Below are 14606 nucleotides of genomic sequence, written 5' to 3'. Positions count from 1 at the left end.
GGGGAATATTTTCAAGTCAGGTGCCTTTATCAGGGCCGTGTACCAAATGCATGTTTAAAAGAGATTCTTGTGTCACTGTTTTGTAGCAAGGGTATTTATGGGAAATTTTGGTTCCCATGTTTGTTAAAGCTGTAATATTGTCGCAAGCAGCCTTGTTTTTAGCTTGACTACCATGCATTTTTATAATTCATCCATTCAGGTTTGAAAGGGTTTTATAAGCCCAAGGATAGCATAATTTTATCAACCTATAGGGGAGCATGTAATCCTTCTATTGAAGTGGAAACATAAAAATCACCTAAATTTAGAAAGGTTTCACATGACAACAGCGATATGCAATTTCTCGCCTTGAGGCAAAAAGTGTGTTGTTAGTCCCGCCCTCCTCCCACTCAGTTGGTCAAGTTCCCGCCTCAACACACATCTAGCCCGAGGCAGAGGTAACCGGCACTTGGAAAATCACCACAGGCGCTGAAGAAGCAGACAAACACAATTAATCCGCAATAAAAAAAAAACAAAATAGCAATATCCATATTTCACCATGGGTTTGAACAGGTGTCTGCTGCATGTTTAGCTTTACTTTTCTTTTTGTTTGTCCTGCTTTCTGTCATTGTTGTTGTTGGCATGATTCCCCTGCGCGCCCAGCTCACTGCCGGTCACGCCCACAGCAACAAAGAAGTCCCAAACATTATGGAAAACTGGCAAACAGGGGCATATACACACAGGCACAGAAACTAATAATGGGTAAAATATCCAATTTATTGATTTTAATGGATGAAGACATAGCTTTAGATACCTGATGAAGGTCAGATGACCGAAATGTTGTATCATTAATACATTTCTCTGCAAGTGAGGACATCTTATTTGGATAAACTATTATAAAAATGGTTATTCTGCACATTACAACTATACTTATCTGTGTGACAACTATGTCTCCTGTCATGGAGCAAGACCGCTACCTGCTCACTCATTACAAGTCAGTCTGGATAAGAAAATCATAGAGAAAGACACTGCATATTAGCCTAAACAAGTTACTAGACTAGACTCTAGGCTATTTATCTCTTTCCAGGAAGAAACACTAAGTGTAGGAATGAAATTGAGACATTCACTCTTGTTAATGGGGATGTTTATCTAGAGACAGCGTTTTCCTGTCTCATGGTAGGAAAGCAGGACCGTCTCAGCTATTATTACATAACTGAGGCCCTGCTGTAACTCTTTTCTTGAGTGCTACTTCAACTGCTTTTGGCTGTGTGTGGGATCTGCTCGCTCAGATAACCCCTTTGCATGCAAAGACTTGAGAAATACACCCTGACACACATCGCTGTTGTCGTGTGAAAACCTCATAACTAGGAGTTGAGAAAATTCTCTAGGCGGATGAAACCCTTTCAAAACCCGATTGTATGAACTAAAAAAAAATGCATGGTGATCAAGCTGGAAACAAGGCGGTTTGTCTTAGTTCCTGAAAAGTTGACATTTGGAAGATGCAAGGTTTTTACCCGACAGTGACGATATGTGCATACACTCACACATGGTAAATCATGTTCTGTATAAGTGGATTGTGGGTAGGCAGCCCCCCCCCACTTCGCCCCACCCACCCACCTACCCACCATTTCCAGAAAACATGTATCAATCAAGCTGACCCATAAAACCAACTTCTCTTTGCTCTTGCGTTTTGCCCTTGCTCTGCTCTTTGGCTGAGTATTTACTACAGTTCCTGACCTGTTGCTTAAGGCCCTGGTGGCTACATGTATTAATAATAAATCTATTAGCATCTGCAGGGAATTTATAAATGTGACTAAACACACAATTACAGGTGTGTAATGATGCATTTGGAATGGACTTGGCACAGCGGAAGGAGGGATGTAGGTGTTTTGGTTAGAAATTGTTGGACAAACAACACATTATCTGTAAAATTTAAATGTTTTTCAGGAAGGAAGACATGTATGCTTATTGATACCCGAGTATTTTTGAAATCATACAATGGCTTAGCAGGTTTCCCAAGCCCAAGGGTCATGAAACTCACTCAAAAATATTAATTTAAAGACATACTGAGCAGGATTTTCCCCCATTGAAATAGCATGAACTCGTCAAAAATGATCCTACTCAATCATTACTTATGGCCCATTGGTAGTCTGTGACAGTTCGTGTGTCTGCCTGTATTTCCTTATTTCTGAATGTTCGGGACGTTTCTGGTTGTCAACATTTTGTGTTCGCCTGCAACCAAAACCACCACCTTTTATATCTAAAAGCCACACTGGCTGCGGTAGCGGTCCTGAACTCTAACACAGAGTAACTGGAGTTCTGGTCAGAGCTTCTGTGTGTGTGAGCTGGCAGCTAGCTACCGATGTTAGAGTAGCTTCATTGTAGTAGAAAAGCTGATATCTAGCTAGCTAGCTAGATATCAGCTAGCTAAGCTAACCGACACCTATGTCCAACAGAAAACAGGCCAACTCCTCGTCTTCTCCTTCAATACTTGCCAACTACTGTAGGGAGCAAAAATCTTCACGTTGAGAGCAAAACTTTTTAGATCATTTAGTCGAGCCCCAAAATTGTCCAGTGCGCATAGTTGTTTTAAATTTATCATTGTATGTAAAGTATTTCTATTATATTCTTTGGAAGTAATGTCAGCCATCCAGTGCAGTATTCTACAGCTTGTTATGTTGTTGTTGTTTTGATTCAGTTATAATCTCTATGTTGTAAATTCCCGTGTGGTTTGGGTACGGTTAAAGCCCAGCTGCTACCTCATTGACCCGCTTCTTGTTTCTAGCGTGTGTGTGTGTGTGTGTGTCAGCAAGAGACCGGGTTCTGGTCTTTCCTGTAAATCAGCAGACTCTCTCTCTCTTTCTCTCTCTTACAACATGTACCCAGACATACCCACAGATGTACCTACACCCATGCACACACACGCACACACACCCTCACACACACACAATGCCAAGCCATCTGGCCAATGGCAACGTTGCCCCGTGTGTCAGCTAGAGGCATTGCTCTAGTCTTTCCAGTAAATCAGCTGACTTTCTCCCTCTTGCTTTCCTTCTCTCTCTCTCTCTCTCTCTCTCTCTCTCTCTCACACACACACACACAGAGATACAAGTGGTAGACAGGCAACTCCCATTTTCAGAGATCTTGTATCAATCAGCGTACCTCCCACAAAACTTTGCATAACGTAGATGGTCTCTATCTCTATCTACAAGGCTCTAGGTGTGTTTACTTCCGTTTCTGATCTGACATCTCACTGAAAGGAATATACCAGGTTTTGCCTAATAAGGTCTTTGATCCACTTACTGTTTCTCTGTTTTATTCATGCAGCACGTTATTGTACTTTTGAGATGATGCAAACCTACATTTAGCATGCAGTGTATGGAATTAAACAAAGCAACGGAAACACAGAGATGAAACTGCTACTAGGGTTCAACCAATATGAGTTTTTGAAGACCGATATCAATACAGATGTTTTTAGACCGATAGTCGCTGATAGCCGATGTTTTGTGCCAGTATTCAATATCTATCCAGAATATTATGGATCAATGGGTCGGGCTGTGTCCATCCGTCCGTCAAACATGATATCTCAAGTGATATACGATAGTGATCAGACACTGCTGGTCTGATTTTGACAAAATTTGTAGGAGCGATGCGTCGTCGCACTGTGTTCCAGTGTTTAAAAAATGACACTGATTGACCTGATGGAGACGCTGTAATTAAAGGTCAAAATCTCTAACTTTGAAAGGCCGTAACTGCTACACCATTGGTCCGATTTTGAGGAAACTTGAAGAGATGATGCATCTTGTTACTGATTGGCCCAAGACGTGCCTGCATCATTCGTGTGTGACGACGTGTTTACTTGTTTTTCTAGTGAGTGTGGTACAAAAACGATGCCCAGCTATCCTGCAAATGCATGGCATCCTTCCTTTGTGTGAGACACGGCTCTGGTCTTTCCTGTAAATCAGCAGACTAATTGGCACTCTCTGCCTCTCTCTCTCTCTCTCTCTCTCTCTCTCTCTCTCTCTCTATCTATCTTTCTCAGACACATACCCACACATCTGTTCACACCCATGCGTGCACACACACACACACACACACACACACACACACACACACACATACACACACACACTGAGGCAGAGATCAAATCAGTCTCAATCAGAGTTCTCACCATCACCTACAAATCCTCACTTCAAAACACACCAGATTAGATTTGTGCATTTGTGTTCCGATCTCATCTAACTCTTGTCCGTTTGATCGTTCATGTATAACAAACAATCTATTATTCTACATCAGTCAGTTTGGTATAGGTTATAGGGTTTCATATTGCATCTCTACATATCTTGGTTCTACCTTGAGATGAATTTATTCATCTCAAGATCTTAAGATTTTAGCCTTGGTCTTTAGTTCATAAGATTTACTTAGAAACATTTGTTTTTTAATTAAGTGCCCAGAAATCTGTACACAAAACTGTGTTCTTACTTGAAAACTTTCCCAAAAGCAGCCCTCAATTAGGTTTTGGTGCTAAGACAAAAACAAGAATATCGCAAGGCCTGTTTAGAAATTGTTTGGTTGAAAGTTAAATCGTAGAACGGCCTAAACTTTAGGCCACAATAAGAGACTGTCCACCTCAAGCGGTGCCTGCGGAGGGCGCGCGGCATCGTCAGGGACACCTCACACCCCGGCCTCAGACTGTGTGCCCTCCTCCCCTCTGGGAGGCGCTACAGGAATCTCCGTTCCAGGACCAGCAGGCTCAGGAACAGCTTCTTCCCCTCAGCTGTCAACTTACTGAACTCTGCACCACGGTGATGCCCCCATCCCCGGATACCTCCCCATCCCCCCACCGCACCGGTCAAGCGCATTGGAGGCACGGTGGTGCTCAGTGCAGCCATATAGCTTACTGTAGACCTAACAGCCTAAACATTACTAAATGACTATATGACCTTAGAGCTCCGACTACTGGGGACCTATAACAATATTTGATTATTGCATAGGCTACATAATGCTCATTTTGTCCAAACGATGGGTTTTGACAAACCTGCCCTTCAAGAAGTGGACTAAAGATATAACTGCGCTGTGCACAACATAAAAATGCCCACATACTTGGCTGTGAGACATCCTAATCATACATAAACACATCAAGGAAACTGCAATGGCTTCAACCATTTACCAGACAAATTCTGGCTCGAGTAGTTACGCATTAATATTCAACACAAATACTTTCATAGAATATCTATTTTGAAAGTAGGAAACAATGTCGTCGAATAATGAAATGACAGAAATAAAACGTGTCGTGGTCATGCCATGCAGCTAGAAGTCGACCTAAATGCGAAACTCAGCTGGACTGCGCTGGTTTTGAAATGCCCACATTGATGCGGGGCTTACAGGCCTTCACGTCAACCAATTCTCATGTTATTACCAATTATTTCTGGACACTCAACATAACATGCGCAATTGCCCACATATTTAACTGCGGGACTTACAGGTATGCACTCGAATAATTTCTGTTTTCATCTATGCAAATATGAATTTAGATGTTATTGTCCGAGCAGAGAACTGTAACACGTTTACAAAAAAAACAAAACATGCTTACCTTGTCTAATTTTCCAAAAATAGTCCACACAGCGAACATATGGACAGTAAATTCAACTGTCTTTTAGCCATGACGATGTCTGAAGTTTACCATAACACACTCTGCAGAGCAGCTCACTCACTGATTACTATGCGTTAGTTGCTACTTTCTAATAGGGTAATCACCTGTCTTCATATGGAAATGAGCCAATTAGGTTTTTGGAAGGGAGGGGAAAGGAAGTGTCAACTATTGGGATTATTACAAAAAAAAAACAAAAAAACTTTCATTTCAGACAAATAAGTACCGGAATGCAGGTAGTCCAAAACCGGGGTTTTTGGACTATTAAACACTGTTTGTCACTCTGGATAAGCACTTATGCTGCAGTAAATGCCTTTAATATAGAATGACATAACATATATCATCTAGTGGATGATTTTATTTTCCAAATGACATCACTCTCAAACCAAACTGATTTGTGCACGACTGTTTACAGTTTTGGGATACGTGAGATTATGAGCGTACTGTAATAAATCAGCATTGCCTCTCGGTGAAGTGGACGTGCGTCATTATGAAACTGATAAACTGTTGTTTTAGATATCAGGTTTCATATCTAGCTGAGTCATTAAAATCATAAAGACAGTAAAAAGTTTGGTCATCCCTTTCTTCTAACAGCAGAAACTAGTTTCTATGTGGGCACTCATGCCAGTTTATAGCTTAAAGGATAGGCACGTCAAATGCAGTGTATTTGACTCTGGCTGATTTTTACATATTCAATAAGGTCGGATTGCACTGACATTTTTCCCTAAAATCTGTAATGAATGAGCGAGATTGATTCATTTGATCTTTTAACCCTTATTTCACAAGGCAAGGTGGCAAAGATCACCAGTTGAAGGGGGGAGGGATGGTTACAAATCCGCACACACAAAAACATTATTTCCCCCACTCGGACTCTCTTGTTCAGGGATTCGAACCAGTGACCTCCTGCTCCTTCCCCCACACCTTCACCCCACCCCGACACCCTCAACTCTGCAATTTGCAAAATAGGGAAAAGTTAAGTTGCAAACCATAGGAGAACGGTAAATCCAGCTGCAAATGGTAGGAGAATGTGACACTAAGTAAAATTGAATTTGAAACAGATCTGGTGTTTCATTGAACTTGTTACCCTTGCCGGTTTAATTACTCTGTTTTACATGTGTGTATATGCGTGTGTGCATGTTAAGGTGCGTGCATGTGTGTTTGCATGCGTCATGCGTCATTGCTCTTGATATGACGCATTCATGTGCATGAGTGTGCGTGTGACCCCTTTGACACTATCTGTGCATGCTTGTGGATGGGTGTGTGTGTGTGTGTGTGTGTGTGTGTGTGTGTGCGTGTGTTTGTATGTGGGTCTGGGCCAGCAGACATGAAAGCCTAACACTGACATCAAAACCCGCATGATGATTTGATCCACGATTGCCCCAGACTACTCCAAACCTGAAAAACCACCTGCCTTGGTTCTGTTGTTTTGTATTGTGTTTGTTTGACCTGTCCTTCCAACTTGTGGATACCTATCAAATACTTCTTAACAATTATGCATAAACCAGCAACAATGTGAGGTGTTTGGACTAGTTTTTATTGTCTGGGGTAGCAAGACAGCAGGTAGCAATTCATCAATGTTTGTTTAAACTTTCTATATATAGGATAAACCACGAGGAATGCATTTGTATTTGTACCTACCTATTATTATATGAGCAATAAAAGTCTAATTTCTCAAACTAGTACTTGGCAGAAAGGGAACTAAAATTGAATTTGACTTTTCTGAGCTCTTCCTCTCAGCGGTGGAGCAATAGCAGCAGTAGTGATGTAAGAAGGTGGCTACACCTATGAGTGACAAAGCCCAGAGACCACAACAACACCCAGAAAGAAGCCAAAAAATTATCGGAATTTACCTTCTCATCTATTTATATACATGTATGATGAAGACATTGTTAAAATTAGATTTTGTCTGAGTGGATAAAGTTAATGCATTTTGAAAAGTCCCTCATTACTAAACAATAGCTAAAATATTTCTAATCAGGCAAGTCTGCGGGATTTAAAGTGACGCAACCTATGGAAATCCTGCACTCAGCAGGATTTACCTCATTTGAATCAGAGGAGCTGCTGTTATCGGCCAATCAGGGTCCAGTATTGTGACACTGGTGCATGTGAGGACTTAGTCTTGATTCATTCAATAAGTACTCTTTTAACTAAACTACATTTACTTGCAAAGCATCATGAAGAACATTACTCTTACCATTAGCTGTAGTATATTTGAAAACAAATGTAAACTGAATAATATGGGGCCTTTACCCACCACCCCTCTAAGTGGTGTTGGATCACTGAGTCTGGGGCATTGAGGTGAAAGAGGTTTTCTCCCATTGACCGCATGTATAGAGATGGGTGTTTCTTGGTGCTGCATGATGTCAAACACCACTTCAGAAACACTCTCTCTCTCTCTCTCTCTCCCCCCCCCCTCTCTCTCTCTCTCTCATATCTCTGTATCTCTGTTGCCTTTTGACTGATATCCCAAAAGCATCGAGGCCACTTTAAAACCCATTTCATACTGCACTTAGCTGAGGACTAACTACTTTTATACTTGTTTTTTTCACCACTAGCCTAGTTGAGCTCCTGGGCCTTGCAGCTAATGAGCGTTTCATGATGGCAAATAATAAAAAGGGCTAACCCTGATTTGTCATTTTTAACTAGTTGTGACTTATGCTACCTTTTCTTATTGAGTGCCCCTTTGGGTTTATTCAAACTGTGGAGGGTTTCCTGCTTTAGTTTGGTTCATTTAGGCGACGACAATGCAATTAAAACTCGGGTGGCACCAGACAACTGCACCGAGATGCCTGAAAATGCAGTGTGGTTTGCTGAGTGAGAACATAATCTGACCCAACTACAGGAAACAACCCCAAAGCACAAGGGTTTATGGGTACAGCACAGACCTTAGATCGGGCCCAAAAAAACAAGCCCGACCCTACCCGAGCCCGTGCACGTTCTGTCTGAGCCCAGCACGGGCCCGTCCCATTGGTTGCATTTATGGGTCTGAGCCCATAAATATACTGTACCTCTGGTACAGTATAGTAGCAGTTAGTAGCAGCATTCATGCTTGGAAAGCCAAGCATAAGAAAATGAACTGAGGGCAAACAGTCCCAAGAGATGTATTATATTCAGCTGTTTCTTCATGTTCTGTACACCAGAGAAGGTAAATTACAGCAGAGTGCATCATGTCCATCATGCTTAGCTAAAGTAACAAGGACTGGAATCAGATTTGTTTGACTCCCTCTGGGTCCCCGGCACCAAAATCTCGAACTTTCTGAGATGCCACATTATCAAAACTCTATTGAATAAATGAGCTACTTGTGAGTCCATGTGTCTTTTGTTTACAAGTCCTGCTTCGCTTGTAACTGGGCAATACCAACCTAAACAAACCAAATACAAAAATGCCACAAAGTAAACTTTTCCACGATGGTTCGGACCAAGGAAAATGAACCGATTGCACCATAAAAGTCTTTTGGGCCCTGTACTCAAATTAGACACATTCGTCGGTTCTCTATTTCATTCTATTCTTCTTTGCTCTCCTTTTCTGCATCATCTTGTACTTTACCAGCTTCTGTCTTCTAAGGTCACTCAGTCTGCTTTAGCTGATCCTAGACAGGCTGCGTTTCCAGTACAAAGGCATGTGTTCCCTTGAAGTCAAAGACACACAAACACACGCATGGATGTGCTCGCGTGGAAACACATTGACAGACAGACAGGCAGACACACACACACACACACACACACACACACACACACACACACACACACACAACGTGCTGCCAAACAGGACGAGCAGACACACAACACTGCTGTCAATGGTTCAATCACACTGAAAGATAATGATCAAACATTACCTTCCTACTGCTTTGTTTATGTGACGAGAAATCACAGGCGAACATGACACCAATTTTTAAGTACACTTTTGCTATAGCTACTGAAAGGTATTATTCAGGTTTTTAGGAGGCATGTCTCATTGTTAAATACTTTTACTGCATCCAACAAGTACTTTTACCATTTTTTGTGCAATACTCATCTCCAAAGGAAAGTTCATTTTTTACATTTTCACATGGCTCTGCTAGAAGATCGTAGCACACAGTGGGATCATCATGGTGACCTCATGGAGTCATAGGGGATGAGACTTGCTGCCAGGGTTCAGGCTTTTTGGCCTCACTGTCTTGCCCTAGCATCGTTAACAAACGCAAACAACTTCTACCAACATTATCTCAAAAAACAAAATGAGGGGTTTTAGCTGTATTGAAGGCGCATGATAAATCACGGAAGCTTCTAAAACACCTGAACCGTCTCCTTAAACTGTATATACAGACCCTGTATGCAGCTAAAGTTAACATTGGGTATGGTAGTGAGCAAGGAGACCCTTATTTAACCAGATGAACGGGATTCAAGCCCCTGTGGCGGCAACCATCCTCCCTGCTGAAGAGTCCTTGAGCTGAAGTCCAAGGCTGCTATTCTGTAGCCGACCTCTGACCTCTCTGTGGAGGGCTGCAATCAAAAAGAGACTTTAAGTTAAATTATTAGAATACAGGTGTCATTTAGAGTCCAGCCCATACAGCCCATTTACTTCTGTTTACATCTAGTTACATCTAGTTTACATTTCCCCCAATCATTTTGCAATGCATGCTGAATGTAATTAGATTTTTTTTTTTAACATTTGCTTGTTGTTCATCGTTTTTAAAATATAACCTTTACAGTGTCCAAGCTAGTTTGAGATTAACTGCTGACCCGGTGAACAAAAACATCCTAAATAAGAAGACATGGATGAGACAATAAAGTTTGTAAGGCGACATTTTTGAGGGATTATTTCTTGCCGGAGACTTCCATTTCTTCCTGAATTTAGGATTGGGAACCGTGGGTTGTGTGGCTTCCTGGCCATGATATAACCCTAAAAAAAAATCAGTGATTCTCTGTTATCTGTTGCTCCGGGGCTCCGTGAGAGATGATTGGAGAATTGTGTTTTTTCTCTCTCTCCATTCACTGCCATTTTGTGGCAAAGCAGCCCCCAAAATCACACTTCTAGCACAAAAACTAGTACTGTCGCTCACGTGTGTGGCGTGTAACACCAAAATCCGGTCTGAACAATGTCGGTGGGGTTATATCATGTCCAGGAAGCTACACAACCCAAGGTACTGCCAAGGTTCAACATCCCTTTAACATCTGCTTTTCTATTTTAATTGGTTTCTTTATTTAAATTCTTTATCTTTGTGAATAGTAGTAGTAGTAGTAGTAGTAATAGTAGCTTTTATTAGTGCTTCGCAGTCATTTACAGACTGAAATTACACACCAATTTACATACATATAGTATATCAAAACAGCAGGGAGATAAAAATACATTTTCAATAATTGTGAAAGTAGTAGCATATACAATCTACAATGAAATGTAAACAGGGTAGTCAGGCCAGATCAGAATTATATGTTCCTATTCTGTTTTATACTGAGAGGACCCAGCATACACGCATTTCATGCACTGTTTACCCTGTGTATGCGTGTAAATGACAAATAAACACACTTGAATTTGAACTTGAACTTGAACTTGAACTAGAACTTGAATTTGAACTTGAACTTGAACTAGAACTTGAATTTGAACTTGAACTAGAACTTTAACAAACCAGGAATAATAAAAAGGTAGAGGAACAACCTAGACGATGGGCACAAACTTAAAAAGACACCGGTATTTTGCCTTAAATATCCACACAACAGCAGTGTTTATACAAGACAGAGCAGATTGATCTCATGTGAGGGGTAATTGCTGTTGTTCGCACAGGTGGGCTTTGCAATTAAAGCGCAAACACGGTGCTAAAGTGTGACTAATAGCCACACTGTGTCACGGGAGTCAAAAACCTTGGGAAATACCAAACTGGCTTGATTTTCCCCCACTGGTGTTTTATTGTGTGTGGTGTGTGTGTGTCTGTGAGAATTTTAGGGGAAGTAACCCAGCGTGTTCATATGTCGTTACACAACTATAAAAACAACTCCCGTTTCAGCTGTTTGCTGTGCTTCAGGCCAACGTGATTCAGCTTGTAGTGTCTTCTTGCAATGAGCTCAAGTCAAGTGAAATGTTTACACTCGTAGGATGGAAAGCACCAAAATTATCTCTCTCTCTGGTTCCCCATCGCATCTCATACACTCACACACACACACACACACACACAACCTCACACTCTTCTCACACATACACTGTTGTTAGTCCCTCCCTCCCTCCCTCCCTCCCTTCTTCTCTTGCGGTTGTTTATGTTAGGTGTTTTCACTGACTACTCATTTGTACAAGGGCAAGGGAGAAACGGTCGTGCATTGTGGGTTGGGTATCACTACCGGCAACGTCGCCGTGGTGTGTGTGTGTGTGTGTGTGTGAGAGAGAGTATTATCCCAGCTAATACTGAGAGAAATGTATGACAACAGCAATCAGTCATATTGCCCCTAATTTAACATGAACACATAAAACAAAAAACACTTGATTGATTTAAACTACTATGACAAATTCTATTTTTTACACACTGACATGCTTTATTTCATTTCCGATTCCCTTTATAATGTCGTCTTTTTTTTCCCTTTTTTCTTCACTTTTAATGCATTCAATCATAGTCATAGCAATAATACTGGTGGTGTTACAGTACCGCCGTTTATCATGAGACAGAAAGAGACACACAGATAGACAGATCAAGTTGCAAGGAGACATGATAGCCGCTGTGGACGGGGATTCTCCATTAGATCGCATTATAACAACATTATGCCCATATCAGAAATGAGTCATAATTGATGTTAAGTAGTTGTTATTTATAACCATTACGTATATAGAGATTTTTATCTGCATCAGGCACTGTGGTGCATGTGGCAAGTTTTGTGCGCATGTGCAGGTTTACCAATGTTTATCAGTGTCATGTGAGGCGGATGATGCTGTGAAAACTAGAAGACACTCTGAGAGCTCAAACCAAACAATCTCCAACTCGCTGTTTCTACCAAACGCATCATTACTGTCACTTAAAGGATACGTTTTGGACCTATATATAATTTGTCTCGTACATACCTGGAGTACTTAGACCTGCAGAGAATATCGGCTCCTGAGTCAGCCATCGGGTTGGGACGGCGAGCTCCGTTGCTAGCCTCTTGCTGCTAACAATGAGTCCAAATGGGGTATGTCAAATGACCCGAAATCGCAGAATTTATCCTTTAAATTTGAAGTTAAACTGATTTCTTGACCCTGCAAACGTACCCTTAGGGTTTTGAATCAAGCCTCTATCTCTGTTGGTGTCATGGTTGTGGCTAAAAAAACGCTAATCGTCAAATGGTGGAAATCCCAGATCTGGATCACCGCCAAAATCTTAACCAATTGTTCCTTTCTGGCCACCAAATTCAATGAAAAACCATTCATACGTTTTGTTAGATTCCCTTCTGACAGACAGACAGGGGTGAAAACATAACCTCATTGGTGGAGGTAATAAAAGACTCTAAAATACATAGTGATCTTAAAGGGTAACTTCGGTATTTTTCAACCAGGACCCTATTTTCCCATCTTTTTGGGTCTAAGTGATTAAAGGGGACAACAATTTTTGAAATTGGTCCAGTATTGAGCGAGATCGCTTCAGCCGGCTGCCGCGAAACGAGCTGCAATGTACAGAGAAACAGAGAAATGAAACGTTTTTCTTCACCTTTCGCTTGATCCGGTCTGTGTGTAACTTCCTGCAACAACTCAACTCTCGCGAGACTTGGTTACACACAGACCGGATCAAGCGAAAGGTAAAGAAAAACGTTTCATTTCTCTGTAGGGTCCTTTCCATAATGTTGTCAGACACTTATAATAACAATCTGAGCCTGTCAGTGGCAAAAACAAGCACTTTTAGTGGACGTACATTGACGGTGCGATTTGCCCCGTCGGATTACATTGCAGCTCGTTTCGCAGCTGCCGGCTGAAGCGATCTCGCTCAATACTGGACCAATTTAAAAAAATGTTGTCCCCTTTAGTCACTTAGACACAAAAAGATGGGAAAATAGGGTCCAGGTTGAAAAATACTGAAGTTACCCTTTAAACAAAAAGTGTCCATGCCGTTCCTTTAGCTTTTGTGTCTTTCTTTCTGAGACAGTAGGAAAGCTGAAAGAGCAGCAGAGTATTGGTGACACAGACTGCAGGAGTGCGTGCGGACTATAAATGGACACACGTGTGATTGAATGTTTATACTACTACTTTGACTATCAAATCCTTATTGATTATTTCTCTCCAGTTCCAGACTACGTTTCCACACCCTTGCGTTGCAGTTGTCACGCAGCTTTGGTCTTCAAGAGCTAAACTGATTCACTTGTCCATACCTGGTCGCTATCAAATTTCATCACTGTGTGGTAAAAATGTTTTTCTACAAATCATGTCTGTTCTTTGTTGAGCATTATCTAATTAATAAAATGTATCTTTGACCGTAAATCTTCACACCTTAGCTGCAAATTTTCACACCACTCCTTAATCCTCCTCTGGTAAAATAATTTTAAGACAACATAAACTCCGGTATTTTCGAATAAATCACCCTGTTGCATAAGCAGTTCCTCTATGTAGCCTATGTCATGTGCTATAATAAGCTATGTTTGAGGTTAGGGTTATTTCAGTTCAGCTGCTAATGTTATCTAGCAAGCTAAGTAGCTCAACGTCACTGAATCCTCCATATACAATATTAATCAACTATGGAGCCAGAGTTTCAGTCATATATCAACTGATAAATAATCAGGTCTATATATCCTCACCATGAATATTGTGTGGGACTGTACAGAATCTTTTATCAGCACTGTATGACAAGAGAACTGCAGTTTTTGCGGGGGGGTTTTCTGTGTAAATCTGGTCCAGTGAAATGGTTCCTCACCATAATCTGAGGATGATGGCAGGAAATCACACTCCCTTTGGGAGGAGAGACGTCAAGGATGCAGCAAAGTAAAGGAATGCTTCTATCTCCGGTATTAAATGACTGGGTTTGATAAAAAACAAAGCAAGCAGCGGGATGTTGGG

This window comes from Centroberyx gerrardi, chromosome 11, assembly GCF_048128805.1.
Source record: "Centroberyx gerrardi isolate f3 chromosome 11, fCenGer3.hap1.cur.20231027, whole genome shotgun sequence".
Classification (NCBI taxonomy): domain Eukaryota; kingdom Metazoa; phylum Chordata; class Actinopteri; order Beryciformes; family Berycidae; genus Centroberyx; species Centroberyx gerrardi.
Note: the sequence above shows the minus strand (reverse complement) of the source record.